Here is a 13,852-nt window from a genome sequence, read left to right as displayed (position 1 = left end):
AATAACAACCAAGATCTGAAAATAATTAGAAATCTTTACTAGAATCAGACAGCAAATCTCAGAGTTGAAGGTGAACACACTGACTATGTGAAAATCATGCGTGGAGTGAGGCAAGGCTGTATTTTGTCTCCTCTAATCTTCAATCTGTAGTCTGAAAGAATATTTATCGAAGCTTTGCACGAAACTGAAAAAGGTATTCTACTAAATGGTTACCGGCTAAACAACATCAGATATGCAGATGACACCATAGTATTTGCGGACAACTTAGAAGACCAACAAGTTTTAATGAACAAAATCACGTATTACAGTCAACAATATGGACTTAATATAAATATTAAGAAGACAAAGCTTATGATAATTAGCAAGAAAAGGATAACAGAAGGTCAACTCTACGTCAAACAATCTCCTGTAGAAAGAGTGACGCACTACAACTATCTCGGCACCATAATAAATGAAGAATGGACCAACAACCAGGAGATTAGAGCACGCGTTGAAATCTCCATTGCCTGTTGGAAGAACCCTTCATTTCATAGAAACATTAAACCGGAAATCTATCCTTTTCATAAAATCCGCTTTTGACCGGTTTAACTTGTTATTAATTGTAATCAAATGATCATCCCTAGGATTTGATTTTTGCCCACGTTTTCTGTAACCAAATAGCGTTTTACTATAAGTGGAAGTATCTGCTGATAGAAGAGAAGGTTCAGATATTTGAGAGTCTTCATTTTTTTCAGCTGACGGCGAGAGTACCGATTAAGTGCGTCTGCTTTCGTGACCAGTTATCTAAAAATTTAAAACTTGATTATATTTTATCAATCAATTCATCATCATCTTTGGCTCGACAATCCTCTGTGGATCCTGTCCTGCTCTAAGATTAGTCGCCGTTCTGTTCGGTTTCTTCTTCCGATTTCTAGTATTCCTACGTGGGTCTCATCTCCATCTAACCACCTAATTCGCGGTAGGCCTCTGCTTCTTCTTCCTATTGTCAATCAATTAATCACTATAATAAGCTGCCAGATGTGTGTAATTGCTGATGATAGTGCTATATTCTTGCAAAGGTTCTGATAGAATAACTTTCGTTCTAGGTTCCAAAAACTGAAAGCGAATGAAAGCATATTGCAAATAATTTCGAGGAAAAATGGAACATTCCTCACTGTTTGGGTGCCATTGACGAAAAGCATGTTCAGATAAATCCACCAGCTAATTCAGCAGGCTCCTATTTTCATAATTATAAAAGATTTCACGGTTTGGTGCTTATGGCTGTCGCAAATGCCATTTATGAAATTATCTACTGTAATTTTTAAAGCAAATGGAAAAATTTCCGATGGGGGGTATTAAATAACACAAAATTTTATGAAAAACAAGTCTGGAACTCTGCAAATACCTAAACCAGAAACGTTCCAAAACAGTGAATTGACTCTAGCTTACGTATTTGTCGAGGATGATGCTTTTTCGTTGGGGAAATACTTGCTAAAACCATTTCAGAGAAATTTAGGCAGAGAAAGAGCTATTTTCAACTACATACTGTCACGAGCGCGTCGAATAATTGAAAATGTTTTTGGGTTCTGGCTGCTATGTTTCGAATATTTCATACGGCAATCAATGTTAATCTAGGAGCAATTGAGATGGCATGTTGCGTCTTACACAATTTGTTGAGAACAAAATTTCCGCCAGTATATATTCCTACTGAGCATTTGGATCATGAACATCACGAATCTGGAACAGTTACAGTAGGTCTTCGAGCTATTTACCTCAAATGATTTTATCGATCTACAACAAAGTTCGCGCAATAAAGTTTGTCACAGATTGGAAAGTTCACAAGAAACAATTTTATGGAGTATTTTAGTAATAAAGTAGCTGTAATCTGTTTACTTACCTTTTCCTCATCAGACATATTAAGACAGGTGTTCTTGGTAAATCTTGATCGTCCAAAAAATTAATGCTTTTCTTGTTTTCTTATAGTTTTTTGTTTCGATTACATTTTCTACCAGTCTTTCATTATATTTTCTTATTTCTTGTATTGTATTCTCTCCCTGTTGCTACTTACTTTCATTTCCCTTCGTTGTTTTTGCATTATTTTGCTTTTATCAGGCAGTTTACTATGTTCATTTTGTTGTTGCGGACCTCCGATTTCTTTGTCACTATCATTAATTGAGAGCTATCGATTTGGTCATGTAATCTTTTATGATCTGTCCTTCGGTAGTGATCTGAGTTTTCTTTTAGATTGTTAATATTTATACCGGTTACTCTTGGTTTTGTGATTAATTTTATTCTTTCTAGTTTCAGATTCAGAACAATTTTTACTCTGGTTAGTCTATGGTCGCTGCTTGTTTGAAATGTATTTATTACACTGACATCTTTTATTGTAGCAATCTTGTTGGTTAGAATGAAGTCTATTTCGTTCTTAGTGGTTCTATTTGCTGATACCGAAATACATTTTCTATTCTACTTTTTCTTAAAGAATGTAAGGATGTTTTGGTAGGGTGCAAACTGAACCAGTCTTTCTCCTCTTTCACTTCTCTTGCCGACTCCATACTTTCTTATGACTTGTTCCTTGCGTTTCTCTTAACCCACTTTGGCATTAAAGTCACCAATTAAATACTTCAAGTGACTTTTATTGTTATTAAATGTTTCATTTATATTAGTAAAGAGTTCCTCTACTTCTTCGACAGTGTGAGTAATCGTTGGGGCGTATATTCCGTGCTTCTTCAGCCTCTTTTGCATGAACCCAAATTTAAGACTTAATTTTTCTTCATGCATAGATTGAACCTTTCTTTCTGACACTTGTCGGAATATTTATAAAAGTAAATTCTTTTCATGGGAAAAGTACCAAAAACATTTTATATTATATGTAAACAAGTATACCTATCACTTATATCAGATTAGATAACGAACACGTAACCACGAATGAATGAGATTGAAATGATAAAAAGTACTACAAGCGATAAATCACCTAAAAAGATCAATTTTCAAAACACACCCAGTTATAAAACCAAGTACAAAGCTTAAATATTACCAACAAGAAGATATGTGCTCCAATAGGCATGCAAAATTTTGTTATATTTTCTTGGCAATTGTAAATATTCATCAACATACGTGAAGTAGACAGTCCTTGGAAAAACATATTTCGCGGAAAATGGGAGAAATCTATTCGCACATTCTCTGGCAACACAGCGTCAGCTACAAAACCAGTCGGATTTTTATTGCAGCAAGTAAAACCAGAATGGAGTTCAAGGACTGATGACGTATAACATGCCGTGTTCCACCCGCACTTGCAAACTTATTAAACAACGTTGCCAAATGCGGATTAACTTCTAAACAAATAACTCAGGCTGAATAATAATTATTGTTGGGCTGTTATTCAACTAAAAATAAATTTTCAATAGGCAATTATAATAGATGATATTTCACCCTCGACTGATATAAATATATTTTAAACAGGCGCACTTGGTATAGTCGGGCCATCTGTGATCCATTCAAAGTATAGGAAACATGAAAACGATTTTATTCATCTCATATACCTTATCATTTACTTTCATATTTATCTAGCAAAAAAACATATTTTTTTATAAAAAATTTTATGTGATCATTGTATAACGCTTAAAAAAGAAAAAAAAACGTTACAAAATGAAGTGCTCCACTGTTTAGCAAAATAACATTTGCAAAATAAAATTAGGTGACTTAAAAAAAAAAGGAACATAAATCAATAGTCTTAAGAAACGAGAAAACATTCAAAAATTATATAAAATTCTACCAGAGGCGTAACATTGGGAAAATATTTGCAAGGATATTTTCTTACGAGCCTTCATTTCAAGTAACATAACAATTTTTTGTGATTAATTGCTTAATTGATTGCAAAATGTTTTTTACACATTGAAAAGCAGGTTGGGTGTTTTATTTTGTTAAGGGACACTCATTACATCGTCTGTGCTTTGTCGGTGGTTCTTCTTCGTAGGTTAATTATGCGATATTTAAGGTATGTTTTATTTGTCGTAATTATCGTGAAACATACATATTTTTGGAGCTTCTATTCATGTGATGCTGAATCAAACCTTGTCCGAATTTTTTTGGAAATAAGATTTTAAATAATACTTCTGCGAATGCAAAAAGAAATTACTGTTTACACCGGCTATATTTAGAATAGCTTAAAATATAGCAAGGAGCCTACTTCTAGTTCTTTTGTTACAAGAAAAAACCGTAAATTTTTTATCCAGATAGTCCATTCCACTTTTTGTTTGATGTACAATTCAATAATTTCTGGTTTATGTGTGACGTCATTCGCCGACTTTTTCTAGTGCATAAACGAAACTAAATTTACATGTTTGTTCTTTTTTGACACAGATAATACCAAAGTATACTCCTATATGAAACAGAATAAAGAGAAATTTAGATCACGATTTTTATTGAATAATGTCTGTAGTGGCATTCCCGGCTTGTTTTTCTTAGGATCTCTACATACTCCAGTTCTTCCGTTTTAAGCTTATTTAGCAGTTCCATAGATAAAAACCAATTGTCTTCAGTAACGTTCCGATTGGTATGCCTGACTTAACAATTGTAACACCGATTTTGTTGGTATAGACAACTTTGTAGAATTACCAAAATTGGCATTTTTCAGTGTAAACGATAGCGTTTACGAGGTAATGTATCCTGGAGTCACACAAGCATAATATTTTTTGTCCATGATGTTGAGGTTTACGTTTGCTATATACCTACACTAAAAGTGTATTTACCTCGGAATCCAACCAACATCTCGTCAACTGTAGTGTAAGCATATGGCGTGTACTTATTTTTGCAATTGTAACAAATATATGAAACAGTTCAGATATGGGAGCCAGTTTGTCCCCTTCTTCTTTCCTTTCTAGTCGTGTTTCTGCATCATCAAACCGCAAAACTGTTAACAGGAAGAGAATACGCTTTAAAGACATTGTGAAACGAAATATATCTCGTCCTGTTAAATCGGTAGACACAAGATGCACGAGAAGTACTCTGTTTTATCTAGATGCTTCATAAAAAAGCGGTATCTCCATATTTTGGTTGAAGCTGTGTAATTTTTTATTAGTGTGCGTTATTATCATCTATAAAAAGTATACACAATGCATCTAAAGGTGATACTGGTTTATTTGTAGCAACGTTACATTTGAGACATGGTAATTTCATTATATTTTCGTTTGGTGTTCTGGAAGGTACCAGTGAATTTTTCGACCATTGAAAGTTATTATGACCATAAAAATCATGATCATGATTATGATGAAGATTATGATCAAGATTATGATATAAATAATATTTAGTGACACTTGTGCCACCATATATTATTTAATTTGCTGAGAGCTCTTATTCCTTGGGCTATTCATTCTTTAATTTCCTGTTTGTTGGTTCCTTCATTACTAATTTTTGCTTCAAAATAACGAAATTTAGTTTTCACATCCCCTTATTCTGTCGCTTTTGTATGTATTTTATAAAACTTATTATTTATGACTTTAATGAAAATGAAACTAAACATTAATTTATATACTATTAAGACTAAGACGCCTATAGATCTTTCAGATCAGAAGACATTGCCAAATTGCTTTCTTTGCTATTTTGACAATAACTTGCAATGGCTTTGAGTTTCATGCTAAAAAGTCGATCTTACAATAATTTGTAGTTTATTTTTAAAGATATTTAAAAAAAAAAACTGAGAAACCTCAAATAAAAGCCTTAACGCAATAACATAAGAAATATTACTGACCGCTGATTTCTTGGAAAGAGTAATAGACAAAGGCAGATTGGCGCAAAACAAAAATGCCGACGTCTCATAGATAATAAGAGAAGAGTATAATATTTTTTCTTTTTCATAACCTTTTAAATAACAAATCCTAGAGGCACACACGCGCCTTGATTTTTGAGGTGGGTACGATTAATAGCTGACTAGCCAGAGACCAACCATTCCAGTTCCAATACTCACTAGACATTCCACCCTTCACGTACTGTTATACTGTGGGGACTAAATAGTTTTAATTGCTTGTCGTGTTAAAATCCTGGAAATGAGAACTTCACATGACGTCTTCATTCCGTAAAGAACCTGCACATGGTGATAGCTATAATTCCGGTATCGGCGATTTGTCGTGTTGTCATTGTGTTGCGTGCTCCGGCGCCGTTCTGGGCCATATCTGGTGAGGCGCCTTGGCGCCCGATGTGACTGGGCCCCTCTTATCTTTGTTGTTTTTGTAATATTTTTTTGTGACCGTATTTGTTAGTTTTTAAAATTTTTTGGTCGCCTAAACCGTTTTTTATTGATTTTTATTATTTTTTTTAAGGAAGGCCTAGGTACTATCAACTAGGTGTAATTAGTGAAGGAGCTAGGTCTTCTGGGATTTCTTAGAGCTACAATATTATCTAATGTCTATATATTACCAAGCAATTATTGCTTTAGTCTTCTGTGGTTACATCGGTGGAAGAAATCACAATGTTAAGCGTGCTTTTCCTTCCATTGATTTGTTGCATATGTCTGAACAGCAAACCTTTAGCCACGTAAATGGTTACGTTTGCAGCTTCTCTCAGAGATCTGTTGTGGGCCGATTAGATTTTTTTGTTATCGGTGGTGTACGTGTGCCCATGTGAAAGATGCATATGTAAATATGGGTAGTATACCTAATAATATTTACCAATCTGGTTTTAATTTTGAAGGTAAGTTTTCTTCTTCTTCTTCTTGTAAGTCTCCTGATATTCGCTTGGGTGGCTGCTGTTTTGTAGTGGCATTAACTCCTGTTAGGTAAACCTAGAAACTTCTCGTTGCAAGTGATTGCGCGTCCATTCAAATCTTGTGAAAATTGGAAAGTTGCACCGGTCGACCAATGAATAGTAATGTATTGACGTATTCACTCGCCAGACCTATAAAAGATCTGTATCATCTACTATATTGAAGAATTTGTAAATCGTTGTTATAACTATGAGTCATCATCATTATCAATATGTACGCCTCCACTGCTGAAAATAGGTCTCCCTCAGCTCTTTCCATCTGTCTCTGTCTTGTGCGGCTTGCATCCAATTACTATTAACCCGCTTCAGGTAGTCAGTGCATCTGGTTGGTGGGCATTCTCTGTTCCGTAGTTTTGCTTGTCTTGGTCTCCACTTGACTTCGACAATACGTTTTGCCCATCGATCCTATGCCACGTGAGAGCTCACATGTCTGGTTATCTCTACCTAAACCGAATGTCATGTCCTAAGTACCTATACAATTTCCCTTCCGTCAACAGCAAAATTTAGGTTGAGCATTAGATTAGTCATTATTTGCGTCTTGTTCATGTTAATCTTTAGTCCGACTAACTATGAATACTACCAAACAAATCAGAAATATAAACTTCGGTCAACAAGATAATAACTTTTTTTTCCTAGCGACTTAAATTATTCCTGGATTGCTTTCCATTTTATCGGTGGTTGTAATATTCTTTAGTTGTCTTTATCATATTCGAGTATTCACTTATATTTATGTATTGTTCGTTCTTTTATTTCATTCTACTATCTTCGACAAAGTGTTTCTTATCAGTTATAGATGGAAAAAGGATGAAACATGAAAAAAAAATGTTATGCTGCAAGAATTATTACCGAAAACCTAATAAATTGAATAAGACTGAATACTAATACAGATAAGAAATATATGAGAAATATTTACATGTGTGCGTCATACGCTTTTTATATCAAGTTTTTTTGTTTTGTGATTGTACTTTCGAAAATTTTATTATTTTTAGCTCGATCTATGAATCGATCCATTCACTTTTTCAATTAATAAGTAGAAAGGTTTTCGAATGAAGTTACCCTTGTTATATTCCCAGTTAAAATACATAAAATACATTTTTCTAAACTTATCCTTGGATCTTATATTTAGATTCATATTTATGTTATTATGTGGAAAAAGTCAATCAGCGGCAACGTTGTCGAGATACGAAATTCGTAGTCTACCTCAAGAATATAAACGCGAATGTTTCTGGGAGCCATCGTTGCCAATTTTACGCAGACAATGGGTTATTTATATCCCGTCTAAGTTGATTTGTGTAAATTTAACATTTTGGAAAAGTGAGCCTCTCATTGAATGAAAATGAATTTCGTTCGTTTTCCAGAGGAACTATACTTGAGTGAGGGCGTTGTTTTTTTGGAATTAGGTACGGGATAAAAATAAAATGTGTTCAGTAAATTCAGAAAGTAGTAAACTGCGAATTATTATTTGAGTCTACTTTTTTATGTTTAGTAGACATTAGATATATGCTGATATGATAATTTCATTCAATTATTTTTATAATTTCGGTCATTTGGATAAAAAATTGAAACAAAAATGTCTTTTAAGTCATTCAAATCTTTACAAAGAATTTCACGATTGTACTATAAAAAATATTTACGAATGGAACCACCCCATTACCTTTGGTGAAGTATTAGCTACGTATGGGTTATATAAAAAGAATACAGGGTATTGAAAGAAGCAATAACGCCAACTCAAATCTTGTTTCATACTTTGAAATATTTTGTATCTGATTTATCTTCGAAAATTTCAAGTTTAAAGCAGCGATATTTACTCAAAAGAAACTGTAATACTGCACAACGTCTCACTAAAGACCATACTTGATGCATCTATTGCAAAACGCCTCTAATTGTGCAATTAATTTCAAACAATTTATAAAACTGGTTGTCAAGCTTTTTTAATGTGATATCTTCAATTTCTTTGTGAAATAATCACTAATTTCATGATAAGCATTTTCGAACACTACAGATATTAAGTCTATAGCATAAATGTATGAATATGTAGTACACTTCAATGAGTTTACTTTAATTAGCGTTATAATAGCGTATAATAAAAATAGCATCTATCGTTGCTCTTATCCCAGACTTAAGCCATATGGCTCTCATTCCATTTAAAAGTTCAAAAATATTGAGATATGAAAAGACTCTTTCCGTATCGAGCCCATAGTTTTCACCTGCATAGTTTTTACCAAGACCAAACCTATTTGATGTTCTCTAATAGTGTCTAGGCAATGACACCTGTAATTGATAGGGTTACGGATATCGTTCAAACACTTTCCATTATCCAGTGAAGTCTTATTTGCACCTCCACAGCTCTATGCAGATGTAATAATCCAGTGGTTCTTAATTTGTCCTATAAACATAAAATACATTGATACTATTATTAATATCCAGATTTAAGCAATACCGCACTCTACGTGATCTGCTTCTTCTTCTTCTTCCTCAGTTTTTCCTTTTTCAGGGGTCGCTATTCTTTACTCTTCGTCATCACTCATTTCTGTCCATCGCGTCTTCTTCGCCTAAACCTTTCTCTCTCAAGTTCTCTGCCACACAGTCCTTTCATCTTCTCCTCGGTTTTCCTCTACCTTTTCTTCCATCAACTTCTAACAGCTCTATCCTTCGTCCCACATAGTTTTCATCTCTACGTCTGACATGACCAAATCATTGTAGTCTTTGTTCTTGAGTCTTTTTTGAGACTGTAGTCACCCTGACTCTTTCCCTAATCAAGTCGTTTCTGATCCTGTCCCTTCTAGTCTTACCCAACATCCACCGTAACATTTTCATTTCAGCTGTCCCATTTTCCGTTATATAGAAACCAAGGTGTTTAAATTCTCCTACTCGTCCTAGCTTTTCTCCAAGCAATTTTACGTGTCCAACCATTCCTCTTCCTCCCAACCACATATACTCCGTTTTCAACCTGCTAACCTCAAGTCCTCCCTCTTAAATAGCCCTTCTCCAACACTCCAACTTCTCCTCCAACATTTATTTGTTCTTCTCTACACACACAATATCATCAGCAAAGAGTATTGACCAAGGGACCCCCTCCCTTAGTTTCTCTTGATATTATTTAGGAGGTTCTTCGGAATGGTACCAGTGACGATAGAGACGATGATGGCTATCTTCAATGTACTTTATATGTTTCATTATTTCTTTATTTGTATGTCAAGATATTAGGTATACATATTATTATTATTTCAGATTTAAACCATACTTACACTCCCTCTGAAGGTAAAATATATTAATCTTACTGTATCAAAAGGATTGAGCTCCTTATACTATATTCGAAATCTTAAAAATTCTTGGAAATACAGTAAAACCATGCAAGAAAAAGATGAAGGAATGGGTATTATAGTGAGAAACGAATACCTATCACATTAATCGTTTCAGATGGTCAAGTTGTGGTTGTACAGGGTCCTGAAAATTGTAGGTACATTATTAAGAAACTACAAGAAGCATATACTTAAGCAAATACAGTATACTTATTGTGAAAAAAGATTTGAAGTAATTTATGTAAATTGGTGCTAAATATATGAATTATTGGTGTTAGGTTACTTTTCAAATTCATTTTTATAGTTTGAGAAATAAAATTAAAAATAATTACGAAAAAAGAAAAATAGTATTTGTTTTGTTTACATTGCATTAGTCAGCACATTGATTAATTGGATATATTTTGTGTATTTGTAATGAGTTTTTAGAGAAAAAAATTAACCTTGGAAAACTCGGTAATTCAACTATAAAAATTAGGAGTGCTTATGAACAAAAGAATGATATACATACCATTAAGAGAAGGATATTACGAAGCTAAGACCTCTTATTGGAAGAAATAGCAAGTAAGTCTGAAAACGAAGTTAAGAATGGCAAACAGCATCACCATACCAGCCATAACATATATGGATTAGTAGCTTGGAGTCAAACCTGTAAAATCAGCAGGAAGAAGATCCAAATAGCACAAAACTATATTATAAGGGAGACTGTAAATATTCCTACCTACGTATCCTAAATGTTCGTATACAGAGACCCCAAAGGGGTAGTGATCCTAGATAAAATGAATGGGAAAGCGTATGGAATCTTCAACGAAATAAGAAATCATCCGAATGAAACTCTGAGGAACTTGACGAACTACGATGAAAACAGACCGACAAGGCAGAAAACAACACAGCTTAACAATGTCTGGACACATTAAAACAAAAACTCTCCATTTATTCAGGCAGTCTAAGCAGATAAAAAGTTAGTAACAACCGGAAATGTGACAATATACTTTTTGAGTATACAGAGAAAGCGTTTTATAGGAAGCTTAATTCCACTGTACAAAATAAAAATAAATTGTACCCAAGCCAAGAACAAATTCATGAGTTTTGGGAAAATTAACTTTCAACGCCAGCTACTCATAACACTAATTCTGGATGGATTGAACACACGACGAACAACTGTCAACACTACAGTAATAATCCTTACGAACTCTTCACCACTGAAGAAATTGCGAACATTGGAAATCTCCAGGACTAGCGGAGTTCAAAATTTCTGGCTAAAGAAGTTTTGAGTTGTTCATAAGTTTTTATCAATATTAATTAATCATGTTATTTCTAATCCGTAGGAAATACCATAATTTTTTACTCAGGGAAACACTTATTTAATTCCGAAGGATCAAAATAACACCCAAGATCTGGCCAATTCTAGCAGCATTCTAGCAGCAAGAGGTATACATAAAAAAAACATTTTACTGCTTCATTGACTACAAAAAGGCCTTTGATTCAGTGTCGCATGAATGGCTTATAGATATATTGGAAATATATAAAGTCTATGATTATTATAGTAACCTTTTTAAAGCATATAATGACAGAGTGGAAGACTAAAATTCACCTTCAAATATCTGGTGAAAACAATATCAAAACTGACGATATCCATTAGCCGAGGTCTTTTCCAAGGGAATTCGTTAAGTTGAATTGAGTTGAGTTTTACGACTTCTCTAGATATTCCTTGATTTTAGTTGTTTTGATAGACCAAAGTAGCATCTTTAGCAAAGATAATTCGTCCATTGATTTAGTTCATATAATTTTTATATCGAACAGAGGACAACTATTATAAGTTTAGCAAATAATTTGGTATTCTTAACTCTTACATTATATTGTAAAGGGTCTTCCTGTTTATACTATATAAGTAGATTTAAAATCAATATAGATATGGTATGTGTCAATACAAAATTCCTTTGTCTTCTTCAGAAGTAGTCTCTGTTTTGATATTAGATATATTGTTGACTTTAGGTCCGGAAACCAGTTTGGTATTTTCCTATTATATCCTCTGTATTGGGTCTTAATCTGAAATCTCACAGGACGTGGAAAGACGCTCTTCGCTGGTTCACGTTGGCAAAGACAAATAAAAAAATAGATATTAGTGAAAAGAAAAGAGAATACGGTTGGCACCCCATGTTAGTGTGAAATTAATAAATATTTACTTTTTGATAACTACCCCAATGGAGCGAATGTTCCTCTCGAGTTCGAGGGTTAAGTTTAGTATTAACCACCAGTATTGCGTTAAAAATTTTGGTAAGTTGGGTAATTTATACAATGATAAAAATTCCAACACAACTTCGTTAGACCAGTCCATAGTAAAATTAGCACGACGCTGACTGTACCTGTCCCTAGTCACGTCGGACTGGTTGGAGAGGTAAGTACGTGATATACATCAGCTTTCAACTTCTTTTGAACTGTGTTGATTTACCCACAAACGGGACTGGGCGCGCTGGCCATAAATAGACAGTTTTGCCTATTCCAGGGATCGTAAACCACAAATATTGAGGGTAAAAACGGTATTCCACATTGCGTTGCTTCTCGTTTTTATATTTTGTCTTTTTCTATTATTTACTTTCTAATTCTCTTCGTCGATGAAGAACGCCGCTCAACGTTCTGTCAGATCCCAGCTTTAGGCGAGACCATAGAATTAAGAGAATATTTTGTAGTCCCGCCCAGTGTTTCATTATATCTTGCTTCTTTGTTAATAGAGTTCCATCTGTGTCTTTACGGTGAGTTGTTTTTGGTTTATACCTTGTTCTTTTAATTTTGTATAAAAGCTTCTATATTTCATTTCTCTGTTCAGGTCTTTGATATCTTTCATTGGTTTTTCGAAGTATACCCTGTTTTTAGCTGTGCACTCTCTTTCTTCTCTTCGGTTTACTCGGTATTTTTCCAAAAATGTTCTCGTTCTTCTGGCCTGCAGTTTAATGCATACCTTATTTTTGGCTTCAGTAAACCAACGATTTCGTTGTGTTTGTTGTTCTTTGCCTATTACCTCATCTGCGGTTTTGTAAAGTGTAATTTTTTTTCCATTTCTCATTAATTTCGACACTCATTTTCATCTATAATGCCCAATCTTGTATCTAAGATTTCCAAAAAACGTTCTAATTTGTTTGTATTTTTTAAGGTATCTATTCTGTATTTAACTGTTCTATCAGTCTTATAATTCTTTGCGGTAGGTATCCTTGCCCTAAGTTTTGCCATTACGCATTCATATCACCGACAATGATTTTTATGTCATTTTTGGGGCATTTTCTGTAAGCCCGTTTCAAGTTCTTCATAAAATGCTTTCTTTTATTTGATTTTATTGCCTATTTATAAAATGCTGTAGTTGGAGAATTTTCCTTTGAAATTGATAGCTTTGAAGTCTATTATAGCTTGTTTTTGTCTGGTTCCAACAACGAATCCGACCTCAAAAATATGTTAATTTACATAATAACTGAAATAGATATTTCATTACAGCATTTACTTTCCACATGAGGTCAAGGATATTCAATAATACTCTCAGTGCACTTGTTCAGTGGAGGTTCATTTCTTCCGCTCTCATTACCTCTGATCATCCTTCCCACTGGGATTGGTTACCACAATCTTCCACAGGTCCCAGTTTCCAGTATTCACCAGGTTGGTGGTGAGACTCGGAATTGAGTAGAAGAGGTTAAGTGACACTAGCAGGATACCGTGTCGTATAATGTGCATCCTTACTTATTACTTCATTTGAACCCTGACGTATGTTAATATCATTTCTTTATTTGCATTTTTTGTCAGGTAAATTCTTGTTCTCTGCTCTCACT

The sequence above is a fragment of the Diabrotica undecimpunctata genome, chromosome 4 (genome assembly GCF_040954645.1).
Source record: "Diabrotica undecimpunctata isolate CICGRU chromosome 4, icDiaUnde3, whole genome shotgun sequence".
NCBI classification, from domain to species: Eukaryota; Metazoa; Arthropoda; class Insecta; order Coleoptera; family Chrysomelidae; genus Diabrotica; species Diabrotica undecimpunctata.
Note: the sequence above shows the minus strand (reverse complement) of the source record.